The sequence below is a fragment of the Varanus komodoensis genome, unplaced genomic scaffold, assembly GCF_004798865.1.
Source record: "Varanus komodoensis strain SLA01 unplaced genomic scaffold, ASM479886v1 scaffold19, whole genome shotgun sequence".
NCBI lineage: Eukaryota > Metazoa > Chordata > Lepidosauria > Squamata > Varanidae > Varanus > Varanus komodoensis.
The window spans coordinates 21,178,120-21,197,743 of record NW_025335550.1 but is presented as its reverse complement, the minus strand read 5'-3'; positions in this window follow the sequence as shown (position 1 = coordinate 21,197,743).

The following is a 19,624-nucleotide window of genomic DNA, read 5'->3' as shown; positions in this document are numbered from 1 at the left end:
GGACAAAAAGTATAACAACAATTTCCTTTAAGAGATAAGTTAAGATATTTCCAATTCATGCATTCATGGAAATGGACACTGGGTAGCCTCTGAACTAGGAGGCCTAGGTCCATTCTGTGCCCAGAACAAGATGTCTTGGCTGTGATTTCCACCATGCCTCATAGCAGGTATTTTATCTAGATGCCCATTATTAGCTGTGTAGGTGAAAGACTGGAGAACGGACAGAAGGAAGCTGGAATGCCAACAGGAATGGGTTTGGTTCCTTGGCCCCAGCCTTCCTGGCATGGCCCCTTTTCTCTTTCTGAGGCCTGGTGGCTACCTGATGGGGCAGCCAGCATGGCTCTTTCCCTGCCAGCTGTGTCAGAAGAAAGCAGGGGCTTGGCCTTCCGTGTCCAGCTCCTAGATTGCAGGCTCAGAGTGGGACTCTAAATAGCCTCCAAAGAAAGCCATAGCAGCATGCCATAAGGGACTAAAAGGTAAAGGTAAAGGTTTCCCCTTGACATTACGTCCAGTTATGCCTGACTCTCGGGGGCGGTGCTCATCTCCGTTTCCTAGCCGAGGGAGCCAGTGTTTGTCCGCAGAAAGTCTCCGTGGCCATGTGGCCAGCATGACTAAACACCAACGTGCATGGAACGCCGATACCTGCCCACCAAAGTGGTACCTTTTTATCTACTTGCATTTGCATGCTTTCGAACTGCAAGGTTGGCAGGAGCTGGAACTCACCCCATTGTGCAGATTCGAACCGGCGACCTTTCAATCAACCAGCCCAGCAGCACAGTGGTTTAAACCACTGTGCCACCTGCAGTCCCTGCCATCAGGACTAGGTGACCTTAAAAATTGAGAATATGGCTATTCTGATATGTAAAGGGAGAGGGAAAGACAGAACCTCAAAAATTGGGAAGAGATCAGGAAGCTTGGTGGGCTAGAAGCATGGCATGCACATTTGGGTCCAGCTTGTTTCTCCCTCATCTACTAACGTGTGTACAAACACAAGCCCCAGCTAAGTATCCAAATGCCACCCTATGTTCCCTGTCAGCAACCCTGTGAGGTGATCAAAACCATGCTACCCAGGGGCATAAACACAATAATGAATCAAGAAGGACATCACACTGTGCCATGTCTCTAGCCCGCCTGGAGCCGTGTTCCCTGGAAAGAGGTAGAGAAGAACCAGTGAATGACTTACACAGCAAGGACTGAGACTGATTTAATGGGGGAGGGAAATGGGCTGGATGCAAAACAAGTATCGGGATGAATTCAGAATTTGAAACAAGTTAGTCAACTGGAAGGAAGGGAAGGCAGTAGTGGTCTGGTAAGCTATTTCTTAAAATAAAATGTTTCTGTAGCGGTACAGTCTAGGACTCTGAAATAATGGTAGGCCACACTTACTACTAACATTCGGCTGTCAAGTGTACACTGACTGGTAACTGGCGGAAGGACAGAATCTTCTGTCACAATCTCTGTGTTGTTCTCTCTCCTCACAGAGCCCTCAAAGAGTCTGCCTGCAGTGGCTCATCAGGATCAAAACTGGCCGAGGTGCCACCATTTTGCAAGAGCTACCACTTTATTTCTCCTCCAATCCTGTCACCAAGAACTTATTATGAAAATCCATAAAAATCAATTTCAAACCCTGGGTTGAAAGCTGCAATTTTTCAAAACTCACAAATACCTTATACTGATTCTACAACATACTATACTACACCTCTTCTACCTTCACTGAGATGGCAACCTATTTCACAGGAGCAATCTGGTTTGGAGGTGAGGCTCTGCTAGTTGCCCTCAGTTTGCCCTCTGGGCCCCAGCCCGCTTTCTCTGTGCCCCAATTCCAGCTTGGCACCGAGCCTTTATGTGGGGCACCCAGCAAGCAGTGGGTCCAACTGTTGGTTACTAAGGCAGTGCCAGCTTGCACACCGCCTGCCCACACACTCACGGTGCACATGGAGTCCTTCTTTCCCACACGGCTGGCAGACACAAAGACAGGGCAAGCATCCACAGACTTGATCTCAGCTCACTTCCTAAGCCAGGGCCAAGGACAGGAAAGAAATCCGACGAGCACAAGAGAGCTGGGCTCCAGATCGTGTCCTTGGCAGGAGCCATGGTGCAAATGAAAACATGTTATTACAAAATAAAGCCCGTGTAAGTCTAGGAGGCAGGGGACCAGATGATCCCTGTCAAATTGCTAGCGGGTCCTCATAAAACTTTAAGCTCTAATAAATGCATGCTTTGTTCTTTCTACCTCTGAACTAGCACAGACCATTCTCAAGCCTCCCTTGAGTAGACTGCCACAGTTCAGCTCAGTCTTTGGAGCGGTCTCGGCATAAAACACAAAACATACTAATTCCCAATGTATGTGGGATACACTTCAACAGAGTCACCCTGATCAGAGAGCCATGCATGTGGCCGTATAGCATGTGGCTGTATAACACCTTCAGGACCGATGCGCTGCATTACTTACCTGTACTATAGAGGTGGTATTTCCCATACTTGTCGCCAAGCCTTCCTTCCCGAAAGCCACACACTCTGTAGCTTCAGGTAATGAGCTCTTTACAAATCAAAGAATGCCGCCCCTCCTTTTCTCCAAAAAAGCTGCAACTCAAGATCATTTCACAGCAGAATTGGGGGATGGGGCTGGTTAAACATAACACAGAGAAATTGCCACTTAACGGAACTGATTTTACCCTGTGGTTTTAAATTGCTATTTATAACCCAGGCTAATCAAATTCTGCCTCTCTCGCTTTGGGATCATAATTGGGTTCTCCACCTCTTTGCCTTCTGCTTGCCTACTGGGGGTTGTGTATAATTGTCATGCTCCTTGTCGGCTTGTCAGCTCATGGGGTGGGTGTGTGGGTGGGGGGATCACATCGCCTGCTTCAATGACAGTTCAGAGCCTTCAGTCCGTGTGATGTGGTGATTAGATGCAGCACTGGGGATCTCAGAGGTCAGAGCTCCAGTCCCCACTGGGAGACTCCAGGCCAGTCACTCCACCTTGGCCTAAGCCTTATGGAGTTGTTGTGTGGATAAAATGGAGAAAAACCAGGTGGGATAGAAATGCCATGTGACTGAGAGGAGGCACAGGAGTGAAGAAGAGCTGTTCACTTTTTAGAGGAAAGGAGTGCACTCAAAGAGTTTCTGTGCAGAATAAACAATATGCCACTGAGGACCACACATTCTTTATCTGCATCACCTTGTCTGGGCTCTGTTTCCTTGTTAGGCCAGAATGTGAAGAAGTGCTGGGGATAGACTTTGACACAGAAGGATGATATGAGGTAATGGGTAAACAGATTAGAAATACGAGGAGTACGTCAAGAATTGTTGGGGAGCATTTCCAGTGCTGATTTTTCCACTAGATGTTTTTCAGCTGGATGTTTCCTCCAGTCAACAGCAACTTCTTCTGTATGTGGAAAGGGGTGGCAATAACAAGCGTGAGCCACCTTTGTTTAGATGAAAGACCTGCAAAGGGAAGACTAGTGTGGATTCCTGTTTCTATCAGTGAACGTATTGGACAAGACATCCCATCCCTGAGAGGCAGGATCTGTGAAATCTTCATCTCTCACATTTACACCATCTTGGTCTTGGAAGGCCTTCCCTTCTCAGTCCCTCTTGAAGCCTCATTACTCAGAGCAGACGAGGGGAGCCAGCATCAGACACAGTCTGTATCTCACCACTGGACCATAAACCCTCAGCAGAGAGCTTCTAGAATTGACATTCACCTCAAAGTCACAACTGGATGCTCACAACCCAAATCATACTGCATATCCCTACACTTACCTACCAATGCTGAGATAAATCTCAACATAGTCTCGCACACCCACCTCTCCGAATCAGATTAAGCAGGTCCCTTCACAGGTCTGCGAAAAACATCAGAGAAATGGACCCTGTTCTACATCAGAAGAACTGTTCTATTGCATCTTCCCAGCCTCCAGGCAACCAGCTCCCAGGCAGTTTCCCTACTGATCTTCTCATGTGCCCTATTCAACCACCTGGGGCCAGTCCTGCCTTCCCAATCTATGTGCAAAAGCATATTGGACCACAGCATTAGCGCTCTATGCCAGCACCTCTGGTTACTTCCATTAGAACATAGGAGAAGCCATTCCAGATCAGAACCAAGGACCATCTAGTCCAGCACTCTGTACGCACAGTGGCAAACCAGCTGCCCACAGGATCCCTCTGGCAGGACAGGCGACAGCCCTCCTCCTGCCCAAGCTCCTCAGGAACTGTTGTGTGCAGGCATTCCACCTCTGGTAAAGGAGGTGGCACAAACCCAGCAAGGCTAATAGCTCCTGGTGGCCTCCTCCCTCCGTATCCAGTACTGCCTTTCAGTAAACTAAGGCCCTTTTCTCCCTCCCAGTGCGCAGCCTGCAGAGGTGGACACACCAAACCAGACTGGAGCGGGGTGGGCAAGAGGCTCTCCTGTCTCAGCCTCTGCCATCTCGACCACCTGAGGGCGGCAGAGTGGCTGAGCTGGGATGCGCAGCCTGATTCGGTTGCTGTCTGAGTAGGCCAGAAGACCATGCGGAGTCCACAAATATGCACACACACCTGTTCCTAGGAGGAGGAGGAGGGCAAGGGTGAGCACACAGACAAGACTAGCTGGGCAGCTCCCTGACAAAAGTTCACTACGTCTTGGAGCAGCAGGGACCCACCACCTGCACTTCCCCATAGCCTTCTCAAAGATGTTGCTGGAGGTGCAGCACCAACTCCGAGTGAGTTCATACAGAAACTCAGCCCTAAGCCCTGCAATGCAGATTTTGCTACCGCCCTAAACAGGGGCTTCCCCAGCAGGGACCCATCTGCAGGGTGAAAGCCTGCAGCACCACTACAATTTGTTAATGAGGACCAGGAAAGGAACCATTGGTCCTCTTCCCCTCTGATCAGTTCTGGATTTCCTCCAGTGGAGCTATAAACCAGTCTCCAAAAGCTGTGGATCACTCAATGGAAAGGCCTTGAAGAACAACCTTCGTCCTTGAAGCCACCGCCCTGGAGTTGCAGAAAGCTCCAGAAAAGGCTGTTGAATTCTTTCCCAAAGAGCCTGAAATTAATCCAGAGTCTGCTGTTCTACTGCATAGCATCAATTTCAATACCCAAACAGAAAAATAATGGGCCTTCTTTTTTCCTGGGCAAGAGGAACGCCACGCTCGTCTGCTAAGCAATGGAATTTGCATGTTATATACATGCATTTAACCATGTTTCCTGGCCCAGCAAGAAGAAAGATGTCCAAATAATGGGCAAGGTTGCCCAAGTTTGTTTCTGTGATGCAACATCCCTTCCCAAAAGGAACTAAAACATTCAGAAGAAGAAGAAAAAGAAGAAGGAAGGGAGAATCCCAATGGAAGCTTCTATTAATGAAAACAATGCTCTTCCAAAGAGTTCCCCTGCAAATCAAATTTTGGGGATGAACTGGTAACAGCGAGGAGGTCAAATTAAGTGGCACATTCACAGTCCCAAACCACTGAGTCAGCAGAAGCAAAAATAACTGGGTTTTGCATTATAGTGCAATTATTAATCCTTTGCTAAGGGGTAGCAAAGGATGGACTACAGTGAAAGCGAGGCCACTGTTCAGCCAGGTCCTGGGGAAGTGCCAAAGGGCTGCTCCATCCACCACCCAAAGCGGCAACCAAAAGCCACTCCACACCCTACACTGAAGGTAGGGAAGAACAGCAGCCTCCACCTGCTGTGTAAACAGAGCAAAAGAAAAACCTGGAAGGTGTGCAGCCCCTGCTTATACCCGAAACTCCAGCAAATTAGGCCTGGAAACACTAAATAAGGGCAAAACATCCAGGCTGAAGCTTCCTAGTGCTGTGAGCTCTATGTGCTCTTCTCTTCACTTTGGCAGCCCAAAACAAAATGGGCTGAGGAAGGGGCGTCAAAGGTTAGCGCCCTCTAGAAGCTCCATTTTCCCTGGCCTATGCAAACAGGACCCTCAACCCGCTCTTCCCATCCCAATATTCTCACTGCTGCCAACTTTATAGGAGATGGGAAGCTGCTTTTCTGCATTTTGTTTGTGTCTTCCCCTGAGTACACTGACAAACCTTTTTCAACTGGCAGACTCAAAGTGGCTCAGAAGCTTTCTATAATCTACTTGTATTTCACAAACAATCAGAGCATTTGCACTCAAAATAAAACAAGCAACCAAGGCATAAATAGGAGCCCAGTATTGTTTTCTCTTTGTGTTACTTTCTCTGTCTTTGCAATAGCTGGATATGTTATATTGCTATTATTTATGTATTTATGTACTTTGTATCCTGTTGTGAGCCACCCCGAGGCTTCTTTGCGATGGGGGCGGCATAAAAATGTTTTAAAGAAATAAATAGGCTTTCTTCTGCCAGGCTGTAGGCATAGTGCCAGTGAGAAGCTGAATTGAATGGAAGGCACTCTGGACTGGCCTTCTGCCCTCACTGAGCCTCTTGACAAGCTGATCAATAGTTATATGTCCAGACCCTTAGAAAAATGCCTTGTTCCCACCTAAAAGGGAGATGCACAATTTCACATTATATCATTAACTGTACATATATAATATTACTTTGAAAGCCATTTCACACTCTTGTGGAGGTTGCAGGCAGCAATGAAAGAAGCCCGTGTACTCTTTCCTAGTTACATTGCTTGAAACTATTGTTTCAGGACCACTTTCCTGGTGCCATACAGATATTTTGGACTTTCTCTCCCATCAACTCTAGCCTGCATGGACAGTGATCAAAAATTCTGGGAGCTGTAGTCCAAAACACCTCAAGGGCACCAGGTTGGGGAAGGTGGCTTGAGCTAGAATCCTGGGATGAAATATGTTATACAGGGATAAGAAGTGTCTCTCCTTTAGTACAGGAGAATGTAAATCGGCTCTGAAACACCTTACTGGTTTTTCCAGTTGCATAGGAATCAGTAGGCAGAAAGCTTAGCCATATTTAATATGGGGCAAATCTGTTTCCTTAACTCCAGCGTAATTTATAATAAAACTAAGTATCCATCAAGGTATGAAATCATCTCAGAAAGGGGCTGATCTGCAGAACACTACAACACACTCCGTGTCTCTCTTTTCACTGCTACAATGATCACCAAAAGCACTTGAAACCAAGTGATTATAGATCTCCCTAGGGGAGAGGGTAATAGGTAATAACCGTACAAAACTTACAATCAAGTCTTCTCCGATCTGGTCGTCACTTTCAAGCCATAAGCAAGGTGTGCTCTCTTTTGAGTGAAAAGGTTTATTTTAGCTACCCACTGAAACCCATCTGAGTGGGCAAATAATTGAAGTGCCTGGAACGGCTATTCTAAGCAATGTTTCTGGAATTGTGCTTGGGCTTTGGAATTCTCCGAATGAGTATTATGGGGCCCCAAACATCTCTGACTCTACCTTAGGTATGATTGCCCTGCAGTACTCAAGCCACATCCCTAATATAACCATGTTATTGCTGAATGTTAGTTTAGACCTGGAGAATTGTCTTGTACTTTCAGCAAAGGGGCTGAAAGGAATCGGCCACTTTGTGCATGAGAGCTAAATTGGAAGGAGCTGAGGAGGAAGCAGATGCTGGGGGCTGAACCTGGAACACTGACCTGCAGGCAGCTGCTGTGCCACTGAACTCTAGCACCCCTCCCCATCACACACACACACACACACACACCAGTCTGACTGAGAGTCTAATCTATTGACATCAGATTGATGTTAGTTGATTAAGGGAAATGATAAGGATAAGAAAATGAATAGAACCCTAACTGGAATCCTGAAGGAAATGTGAAAGGGGTGGAATCTGTTAATCTGAAAGTCTCTGGATCTAATTAGTATCTGGGCTACTAAGAGAAATCTGGAGTCTCGTCTTGTCCTCCATTGTTCCATTCTGTGTGTGTCTCAGCAAAGTGTCTGATGCAGACATGCCCCAGTGCCCTTCTTTTTAAATATAAGTTTCTAAGTTTCTAGTCCCTTTGGTCATGGACCTCACTGGGTGACTTTGGGCCAGTCAGCCTCTCAGCAAAACCTACCTCACAGGGTTGTTGTGGGGATAAGATTGGGAGGGGGGAGGGGGAGACTTATGTAAGCCACCCTGAATTCCTTGGAAGGATAAAGGTGGGATATAAATATAATAAATAAATAAGGCAGGAGAACAGATGCAATTGGGATTGGGCATTATTAGTGCATGCAGCTCTTGTCAGAGATGCTGTTAGTTACTGGATTTGTAGTACTGAGTACCTGCATGGGCATGGCTGCTGTAAGCTAATCCCACCTGATTCTCCCACCCAGGCCTTTGAAATGAACATAAGTGAGATATGTATGATAACTCTTTCTCTCTCTCCTTCCTTCCTTCCTTCCTTCCTTGCTTCCTTGCTTCCTTGCTTCCTTGCTTCCTTGCTTCCTTCCCTCCTTCCCTTTTTGTTTGGCAGTAGGATCTCAGTAGACTTTTGCAGATTAGCCCTGGCAAGTTTTCTTTTTCTTTCCCCTGCGGGCATCGACTCAGTCTGTAGTCAGTCGATCAAATTCATGGATTCCATTTATTTTCAATGGAAATCATCTGCACAAATGAGATCGTTTCTGGGGTGATCTTAAAATGTGCACAAATGGAGTCTCTTTCTCTCTCACTCTTGTGCAAGTGTACATGATCCACAACTCCACCTGACTCTTACGAAGCCCTACAGAGATATATTACCTCTCTTAGGGCCACATCCTCCCTTCCCTCTAGATGGTGTTGGTGCTGCACTTGATAATCAGGTGGGCACAGCTGGATGAGTGACACATCTCCCACCCCTGCCACCCAGGTCCCAGCAATGCATGCCAGGTCGGCCCCCTCATCCACAATTAAATCATGGGTGAGCGATGTTTTATGTTGGACTGACCTGACATTCAGCAGCATCAGCAGCACCAGGCCTGAGGGCTGGTTGATATTACTTCCTGGAACCTTCTGGCTGGGGGAGAAACTAGAGGCGGGGACAGATACTAAACACCTGTCCTCCCACTTCTGCAATGACATGTGAAACCCCCAATGCCGTATCTCCCCCTGCCCATAACCCCCAAGGGGGGCAACCATCTGCTTCTTTCTCACCAGGTCATGAAAGGCAAAGATGGTGTTGGGAACTGGCCTGGCATTGATTAATGTCACCAGCAGATCCAAGGGCAAGCTGACAGGGCCTGATTGGGGAGAGCTTTGGCTATTGGGTGGTGTAGAAACTTAATAAATGTATTAATAAATTAATGAACAAATTGATGATGATGATGATGATGATGATTTAATAAGCTGTGTTGTGATGTGTGGGAAAGGGGTTTTCCCCCAAAATTGAGAGAAGAGACCTTCCCTTTCCATTTGTGAAAGGCAGGTTCTGGTCCACCTCTTCAGTTCCATCCTGCAGTATAATTTCTATCTGGAGAGTGACTCTCTGGAAGGAAGGAAGGAAGGAAGGAAGGAAGGAAGGAAGGAAGGAAGGAAGGAAGTCTTAGAAACCATGCAGAAGCTGAGACCAAATGGGCCATCGATTGACGGAGACTTCCAGAGCAGTTCCCTCTTCCACAGCTTCTCCTTAGACTTCATCCGACCTCACCAAGTCTCTTTTCGGCTCTACAAACACTTGTCACTCAGGGGGATCACTGTGGTATGAAAGACAATGTCAATGGACTGAAGCAGCATAATGGTCTCCCGCTGCAGAAGCCGCACCAAGATGTGTATTTTCTATGCAGAAAACCATTATATAGCTATCCCTGCGACACTGAGCTGACCCAAATCTGTGTCCCTGTAATAACACATTGCTTGAGAAAAGCAGTGGGAGTGCTCTCCACCCAATCAGAACCAGGCATTGTCTGACGGATGTCTGGGTTATGCATTGGTGCTGCTTTCTCGCTGTAACACAGTGGAACATAGCAATTTTTAAAACTCACCCAGTGAACATACCTTGAGCTTTCATTTACTCCACTTCACACAGGCTTTCCTACAGCAGGGGGCAAGAACGGATGGCATTCTGAGCTGGGAACTTGCCTTCGAACAAGTATAAAATTCCTATATGGGAGATAATTTTAGCTAGTAATATAGGAAGCCCATTCTTGGCTGGAGCACAGGGAAAGCGTGAAGATGCGTGTGGTAATGAAGGCATTTTGCTTAACTTGTTCAACTATGAGGTGTATTCCACACGGAGCAAAATGGACATGTTATACTTGCTTGTTACTGCCACGTTTGGTGTGATTATTTGCTGTTCAGTGACTTCCTTTGGCAGATCATTTTCAGCTACCTTGCTAATGCAAATTGCTGCAGTGGAACCATCCATAGATGGGCAAAACCACAAGTGTTGTGGGAAGAGGGGATTTTGTGGACAAAATATACTCGTGTGTGTATGTGTGTGTGTGTGAACGGATCCTTCAGCCTGCCGTGGAAGCATTACTTATCTGGAAAAAGATCACAGTCGAGGAGTCCTTGCGGGGGGAAAGATCGTGGCTGCTTCCGTTGCTTCTTTATTACCAATATTTCTTTGTGTTGCGGCTGCACTGAGGAAGCAGTTTCTTGTCAGATCTACCTGGATGTGTATATTAGGAACCGTATGTTGGAATAGTATGCAGTCAGCAAGAAGGCTTTGGTTAACTGACAGATGATCAGTGCAGAGGGGTTGAGTCTCCCAACATGAAGGACAGCAGCAGTGCCTGGGGTATCAATGTGGGATTGGTTTCTGCTATCATCTGCTTTCCCAGACTGGAATGATTCTGGGATGTTGCATTTCTCTCCTCGTCGAGGCCTGAAAAGTCCTGGTTGGGGTCCTGCAATTGTGTCAACTCAACTCTCAGTGTTCCATTAATGATGGCCACATTCCTCCCAAGATGCGGGATGGGCTCATTCTAGCAAATCACACCCTTGGTCCCAAGCATTCCCATGCACGCAAGCATTACTGCAGTGGCCTGGAAAGAGGCCACGTGGTGGAAGGGTAGCAATGCATTAGCGAGCTGTCACCAGGTTGTGCTGTGGATGTTGCACAGCCTTTGGGAATACTGAATGCTCATTCTTGGTAGCTATTTGCCCCTTGAAAGAAAACTTTTCATAAACACAGGAATTAAAAAATGGACTTTACCATTGAAAAGAAATTGAATACTCTGAGAAATACAATCTGGTGTTTACCTGGGTTTCCCAAGCTGTACAAAGTGTCATTACAGGGATAGAAAAGGAAAGCCATCACAATCCTGGAATATGAAAAATGTGACATGGATGGGCATCCCTATTAAGGAGAAAAATGCAGGGAGTTCTGAATACACTATAAAGGCTGTCATCCCATATGGACTTAAGTGGAGGCATGGGCATTCCTAGACACTTAAAGAACTGAGATATGGCTCAATAGTTGCTATATGCAAGTTCAGAAGTACTGGCATTTTTTAAATGTCACCAACAACAAAAAAGCCAAAAGAACAGCTTCAAATAGAAGCAAATATCAAACTGATTTGAACACCAACAACCCCAGAACATCCAACATCAGTAATTCATCTGCAATGGCTGTAAGCAGATATGACAAAATGTGACTTGCAGGATTTTAAGTTCCCCACCCTCTGCCCTGGAAACCGCAGGCAAAAGGTGACAAATGAAGCAACATTTGCACCAAAACAGAGTTACATTTGACAGTGCATGAATTCAGAAACAAGCCAAAGGTGAAGCAGGGGATCATTCATGATTCATTTGCTATTTCCATCCAAAGTCTCTTCCAAAACAAAATAAAACCAATTCCTCTTTAATTATCCAATTCCCAGTTCAATTATTTCAAAACAAAACTAATTCCCTTCATCAATTATCATCATCTCTATGACTTAAATTCAGAATAGAATTAAGTGGTGCAGAATTCTGGAGCTCAAGATGCGGGGTGTCTGGGATGCTGGAAGTGTATGGGCTGCAGAATGTGGCTGAGGGCATAGAAGAAGCGAGACAAGAGGACGGTCAGGAAAGAGAAAAAGGCTGTGCAGGCTGGGAAGGAAGAACAGCAGGTGTATGGATGGAGATCAGGGATGGGGGAAGAATGGAGCATGAAGTACCAGCCAGTATGAAGAAGCCAATGGAGTATGAAGTACCAGAAGAAGGCAGAAGACACCTGGTAGAAGGAAGAGGAAGAGAAGTGGAGGAGAAGTTCTCTTTGTCCTCTGCTCCACAATTTCACTTACGCATGACTCCTGTAGCGCCTTCCTTTCACCTCCATGCTGCCAGACCCTCGGCCTCTTGCCTCTTTGCTGTTGCAGGTCTCAGGAGAGCTCAGGTGTCCGACTTCCACGAGAGCTCAGCCAGCTGGATCACTGCAGCTACAAGGAGAAGGGAAGGGACGCTGTGAGGCCAACAGGGACTGGCTGCTCCAGGGAGCCCCATCAGCCACTCTCTCACTGAGGCAAATGCTGGTGGGACTCCGTAAACCACCTGTGGGAGCTGACGTCAAACTACCCCTGCAAGGGCAGGGAAACGAGCACAGTTTGCTGCCCGGCCTGCTCTTTGGCATGATGTGGGCACCTCAGTTGGCCACATGATAGGGCTGTCCCTGTCAGACTGGATGCTGGGAGGAAGGTCCTCTTTTCTCCACAGCTCTGAGCTCTGCAGTTTGGAGGGTTGACTCTCTGTTGGGTGAAGCCTTGTGACTTTCCCCACAGCCCACAAAACACATGTGGAGCCACATTGAAAAGGACATGAGTGGAGTAGGGCAGCACTGGGAATGAAAGAAGCGGATAGTCTTGGCGTGCTTTCCAGGGCCAGAGTAGCACTGACTCTTCAGAGGAGGATGGTGAGGCCTGGGAAATGAGGCCTGTGGACACAGAGATGGTGGATGAGGGAGAGCTTATCTCAAGACCTCCATCTCCAGGTGCTCAGGCAGAGCTTGGGAACCAACAGGATTTGGAAGTGCAGGGAGAGAACATAGGAGAGGAGCAACAGAAGCCTGGTCCAGTCCCTGCTCTTCTGACACACTGTCAGGAGAGAAGGGGTAGCCAGCTAGAAGGCCTGCATTGGTCTAGGAGGTTTGCCCTTCTCTAGTAGGGTTCACCCAGGAGAGTGGAGCCAGGGTTACTGAAAAGGCTTGCCCCCAGAAACAGTTTCTAGTTTGGGTTCAACAAACTGCTCTGTGCATGCTCAGAGACTTCCTCTGTTGGCTGTCAGCTTGTTGGCTGTAAATAAAGTGTTTTTTGCCCCCCACCAAAAAAAAAAAAAAAAAAATCTGTTGTTTGAAAGGAAGGAGGAGGGGATCCAGCTCGGGGCCAGTAGTGACATCCAGATGTAGTGCCATTCTTCTGTGTGCTACAATACAAGGCAGAGAAGCAGACAAAAAGCAAGACCGGCCAGCCAAACACTTGTGGAAGACCAATGGGACAGGGGTTTGAGGAGGCATAGAGAGGGTGCCCCTCAGAATCTCGGAAATATGGCGTGAAAAGTAATCAGTTAAAAAGAATGGTGAATAACAGAAGGAAATGTAGAACATTCCCTTGGAGCAGTGTATGATTGTGCTTTGTTTTTAACCTTTAGTGAGAGGCAGTAATGCATAAATCATAACAATACTGTAAAGGTTAAAGTAAAAAATCTCAAACCACCTGAAAGGGCTGTCAAGTTGTAAATGATCTTCTTGTCCAGAATGCTACAAACATCCAATTAGACAATGGATGTTATTCATAAAAGGAAAAAACCAAAAAATTGTTTCTGTGGAATGTAAAGCATCCCTCACGGAGCAGCAATGCCCCGTCCCATGCGAGGAAGGCAATGCAGGCAGAATCATCTCGCGGTGCTCCTGTTTGCGCTCCCCTTGGTGGTCTTCCTGTTACCATCAAGGAGAAACCGGCATTTCTCTTGCCTTCTCCATCAAACCAGCCTTAAACTTTCTGGATCTCAATGATCAGCTTTAGGTAGTATAAGCTGGCGGTTACATATGGAGTGGGGAGTAACCCAAAAAAGAGGCGGCAGCTTTCCAAATGTCCAAATTTAGATTTTACAGCAGAAAAATGCCAGGAAGAAAACTGAACAGCACACACTTACACTCTGCCCTCCGCATCTGAGCAGCAAGGTAATTAAAACTGAGAGAGAGAGAGAGAGAGAGATTCAGCTATTCTGACTACAGTATATGCTGCCTCCATTCTATGCAGGCCCCTTATCCAAGCTATTCTTACTGTCAGTGCTGCAGGTCTCTCAATCGGTTTTCCAGTTCCAGTAGGTCTGCATTTTCTTCCCCCTCTAGTCCTTCTTTCCACGATTACCCCCCTCACACAGCCCAACTCTAAATCAGAAGAGTAGTTTCTTGCTTCTTTCTGCAAAAAGGCCTCCATTTCTTAACCTCTCTCTTTCCCCCTTTCCTTCCTCTAATGTTCCTTTTGTTGAACTTTATAACCATCTGATTCCTGAACTAAATTTCCTGAACTCTATATTCTCACTAAAAGTTAGTGCTGAACTCTAAGATATTAATATTTTTGGTGATACTGGCCAGCACACCCACACACAGAGATTTAATCCCATAATCCTACAATTGAACTAAATGCCAAAATAAATTAACCAGAAGCAGGCCTGTTTCTCCACAGTATCCAAGGCCATAAATTGTCCATAGAATTATGCAAAAATACTTTCTATCCATCTGTAAGAGTGCCATTCATGACAGTCTGTAACCCTCCAAACTCAGAGAATTATGGGTATCTAAACAGGCAGAGAAGGAGGTCAGAAGACATGGATGGCCACCATGTTTCTTCCACTCTACAAAGGTGGAAAAGGCCAGTATCAGCCATTGATGACTGTTGCTCCTATAGATGCAGAGGATTGAATGAGGTGTTGCTGGGATTCCTCATAACCTGTTGGAGCTTTCCCCTCCCCTTCCACTAGCTCTGGTTCTCAAGTCACATCTGTGCTTTCAGAGATAAAGACAGCATGGAAGGGACTTCACCACCTGCAATGGGATGGGAGGGTTTCCCCTAGTCACAGTCCGCTCTAACCTCAGAACACAGTTCCAAAGTTAGGGCTGGCTGGCACTTCAGCCCATCCTTCTGTCCATGTTTCATAGGCTGAGAGGCAGCTTCTTTCTGCCATTGGCTCTTTAATGAAATCAGATTTTGCATGACGGCGTTCGGATGTATTTGCACACATTTGGACTTGAGCAAATTCGCATTCCCAAAAATGTGCAGATCCCCCCCAATATGCAATCCCCCCTAAAAAGTGTATTTTCATACTTCAGCTTATGGAGAATATTCACATATTTTAGTGATGAATTCTATTTTAATTTTACATACATTTAATTTTGCATACAATTTTATATACCATATTTCCCTGAAAGTAAGTCTGGGTCTTATATTAATTTTTGCTCTAAAAGATGCATTAGGGCTTATTTTATATATAACTCCAGTCCTCTATCAGCTCCATTGGCTTCCCATTGAAGTCCGAGCTCAATTCAAGGTGCTGGTTATTACCTATAAATCCCTAAACAGCTTGGGACCGGGATACCTAAAGGAACACCTTTTTCCCTGCATGCCCTCCCTCCCCCTAAGGTCAGCAGCAGAGGCCCTCCTCCGGGAACCCTCTTTGAAAGAGGTCAGGAGACAGAGTACTCAGAGGAGGGCCTTCTCTGCGGTGGCGCCCCGACTCTGGAATGCGCTCCCTAGAAAGGTACGCCTGGCACCATCGTTATATGTTTTTCAGCGCCAGGTCAAGACCTTTTTATTTGGCCAATATTTTAATATATAGTAATTTTAATTGTGTAAGACTTATTTAATTTATTTTAAATAATGCTCAGTGTGGAATAGTTAACTTATTTCATTCAAGACTGAAATAATATTGTAAGCCAGTCACAGACGACAGTAATGGACAGCCTACAATTTTTTAAAATTTATTATTTTATTTATTATTTTATTTTCAGCTGATGTCTTATTTTTTCATGTACAACAATCTACATTTATTCAAATGCAGTCATGTCATCTTCTTCTGGAACATCATCATAATTCTCCAGACCCCGAATTGTGTTGCAATAGATGTACTAAATGCGTCTGTCTGGCTGACGATCTTAACTGGGGCTTATTTTGGGGGTAGTGCTTATATTACAAGCATCCTGAAAAATCATGCTAGGGCTTATTTTCTGGTTATGTCTTATTTTCCGGGAAACGGAGTATATATGGTTCTGAAATCCCCAGAATCCACATGATTCAGGAACAGCCTGTCTGATATAGAACCTGCACAGCAGTTTCTTCAAAACTGAAGCTCATTTAAGTCTGCTCTGTATTTCTCCAACAATGCCCAGAAAGCACAAATATTTCAGTGTGGGGTTACTCCATTATTTATTTAAAGCGTTTATATACCATCCAGTTATTAACATCTCGGGACGGCCACATTAGAAAATGTCTCCATCAGGAGATGGAAGTGCACAGGTTGCCGCAATGGAGCCACCAGAAGGTGTGAAGACCCAACCAAGCTCACCATTCCATGAGCCAGTAGGTTTACTTTTTTTATATAATAAGCTTTATTCAAAATAACCCTAAAACAAAAGAAAACTAAAAGCAACATCACTCATCAGAAACATCGGACCTGTTGGGTCAGCCCTCACATTTTTTTTTTCTATTTATGATAACTTAAAAACATATTTAAATCTATATGAAGTCCCGTTTCTCTAGCCAATAATAAAAAGAGTCCTAAGTTTGATAGAAATCAGTATCTTCTTTCTCCTTCAATGACAAAGTCAGTCTATCCATTTCTGCACAGTCCAAGATCTTTTTTAGGATCAGTTCATTGGTGGGTGGTTCTTTTACTTTAGGTTAACCTACTTTAGTAGGTTTATTTTGAAGTCACTGCTTCTGACCCTGCATCCCATGGGTTTGTGGGCATCAAGTCTCAATGTCTGCTGCTGTCTTAAGGTTCTCATGGACTTTTTTCCTCTAGATTTGAGCCTATGATAAAGAAGCAAACCTAAAGAATGAAGAAAGATAATGTGTGGGTGGTGAAGGGAAGCTGTTGACTAGGATTGAAGGAGTGGGGAATGTGATGTAATACACCCACTGAATCATAAACTAATGGGATGAGCAAGAATGAGTGGAAGGCCAAGGGCAAACACCTTTGACCACTTCCATCCTATCTCTCAGTTCCTGAATTTAAAGAAAGGCTTAGTTTGCTTGAACTTCACATTTTCTGTTTTTCTCTTTCCTGCATCTCCATCTTGGCAAACAGCTTACCAGCAGCAGGTTTGAGAATGGGAAGAACGTGGTGCCCCAAGGCTTTTCAAGTATTGTTTTAATTAAAAATAAATTTTGAAAGGGGGCATAGAATGGACAACTTTGTAGTTGTTATGGTACCAACCAATGCCACATTGGGGAGCTTTTCTCGGAGAAGAAACCTTTGGACTCATTTCAAATACTACTTTGCCTCAAGTTTTGGCAGAGCTTTTTAAAAATATATGTTAACTGTTGTTGGATAAACAGCATGTATATTTCTGCCACAACTTTTCGACACGAATAGGAACAAAACAAGGCAATTAGCATGTACTGCATTAGTTTAACCCAAAGCCTTGCCAAACCTTTACTAATCCTACTAGTATAGAAACATTATTATATACAAACACCAATTTGGGTTGCTTCAGCCTTGCTCCAAACTCCTGTTGTCTTGGATGTGACTAGGAGCAGATGCATCCCACAGATACAACAATCAATATATCAATTTCTTTGTTTCAAATTATAATCCTAATAATTTTTATAATTATTTCAAAATTAAGGGATGATCCTAGGCATGATAAGACAGAAGGAAGGTCTTAAATTCACAGCATGTCCTAGTCAGCCTGTTGGAAATTGCCTAAGATTGTTCCCTGAATTCATTCTGTGCCCATCCTGCATAGTTGGCTATGCTTTAAAAATACCTCAGGTAAAGATTCATATGCATTCTCATATGCATTTCTCAAAATACAGACATATTTGTATGCTCAGATATACACCTTCATAGGTACTTTTCCTAGTGGGTTCTTTTTTGTGTGTGTATGTGATTTCCCCCCAAATAAGACTATTGTGTGCTCAGTCCTGTCCTGTGCACATTTTTGTGCAAACTTCAATAATTTATCAATACTGGCATGCATTTTTTTGTGTAACATATATATTTTGCATGCATATTGCAGATGCAAACTAACATGTGTTCATAAATCCAGTCTGCATGTAGTACATCCAGTCCTACTGGTCTAGTAAGTGCACATTAAAATGCAAACTGAATGAATTTCATCCGTTCCCAATACAATTGATGTCTACACTGACCGGAGATCAGGATGTGTGGGGAATCCATGGGGCAGGGGGATCGATCCTTTCCTGGGCTCAGCTCCCCAAACTCCGGCCTGCTTTCTCATGGCTGTGTGTCTGACTTCCTGGTGAGTGTGTCACATGTTTATGGTGCCTGCCTGGAAGCAAGCCTATGTGAATGCTGTGCTAACAGTGTCCCTTTTCTGTGCATGTGACTTGCGGCCCTTGTTTGTGCTGAATGAATAGCAAAAATGGGCTACCGTTATACAACTGGAGTTCCATAAGTGAAGGTGGACTTCCTCTTGGTTAGACTCACTCCCCAAGAAGAAGACGAGCAGGAGGAGGAGTAAGAGGAAGAAGTCCACAAAGAGAAAAGTGCCAGATTGGGAAAGATCGTTGCAACCCCATTGGAGAGCCTTCTAGAATTTCTGTCAGTTTGCATTTCCTTAGCTTTCACTCCTGAGAAAAAATGCTTGTCTAAGAATAAAAACACGAGAACATCAGATTTGTGAACATACCAATAAAAGGAATTTTGAAAAGTAGTGCCAAGCCTAAACGGCCAGTTTGGGGCTTGGAGAGGAAAGGAATGAGTAAAAAGTAATTCAGTTCCAATGAGAAAAACAGTTCCTCCATTGCAAACAGCACTTACTTTGAAGCACTTCGCCATCACGTAGGAACAAACCAAGATAAAAGGTGAACTTCCATTTTTGTTTCATAACAGGATGTTACAGTTCTGATATTCTTCATGTTCTCGAAAATGCCTGTGTGAAATAGCAGTGACGGTGTGTGTGTTGGGGGGGGGGCGGTGTTTCAATGAAGACAGAATGTGGTAAATTCAGGGGAAGAAAAAAAATCAGTGAGGTCATGTTTGGTTTGTCTTTTCTTGTAAACTTTTCTAATTCACATACTACAAGTTGGAACATAGTGGCACTTGAAAACCCACATTTCTCTGCATTGTGCTCAATTTCAATGATTTAAAAACAGAACCAAGAATTTGCACGTGGGAACAGAAAGAGAAAACGGGCACCTTAAGGAAAAGTTCACAAAGTTGTTTTAGCCTATTAGCAAGGGAATATGCGCATGGGGTATACTTGGAAAAATGTTCATGAAATCAGGCACATATTTTCTTATAGATTTTTTGAAAAAGCAATTTGCAAAGGGATGTGGAAATGAGATGAATCTCATTTATCTGCAATGATTGGGCAGACTGGCTGAAAATGAACTTCACAGATTTATCCATCCCTAGGGAGGTGAGGGAAATATCCTATTAAACTGAAGTGGAATCCTGACAAGACAAAGGCCAAGTTCACATGTCACAACAAGCCATGGCAATTTCTTACCCTTGTTAATGTGTTGTATTATCCAGATCCAGTCATAGCACTGCTGTGTAGGAGCTTTTGTTCCCCAAAACCATGGAGAAAATCTGTTCTAAGATTGCTACACTTGACTGTGGCTTCTCCTGTCATCTGGTCCCAGTTATTA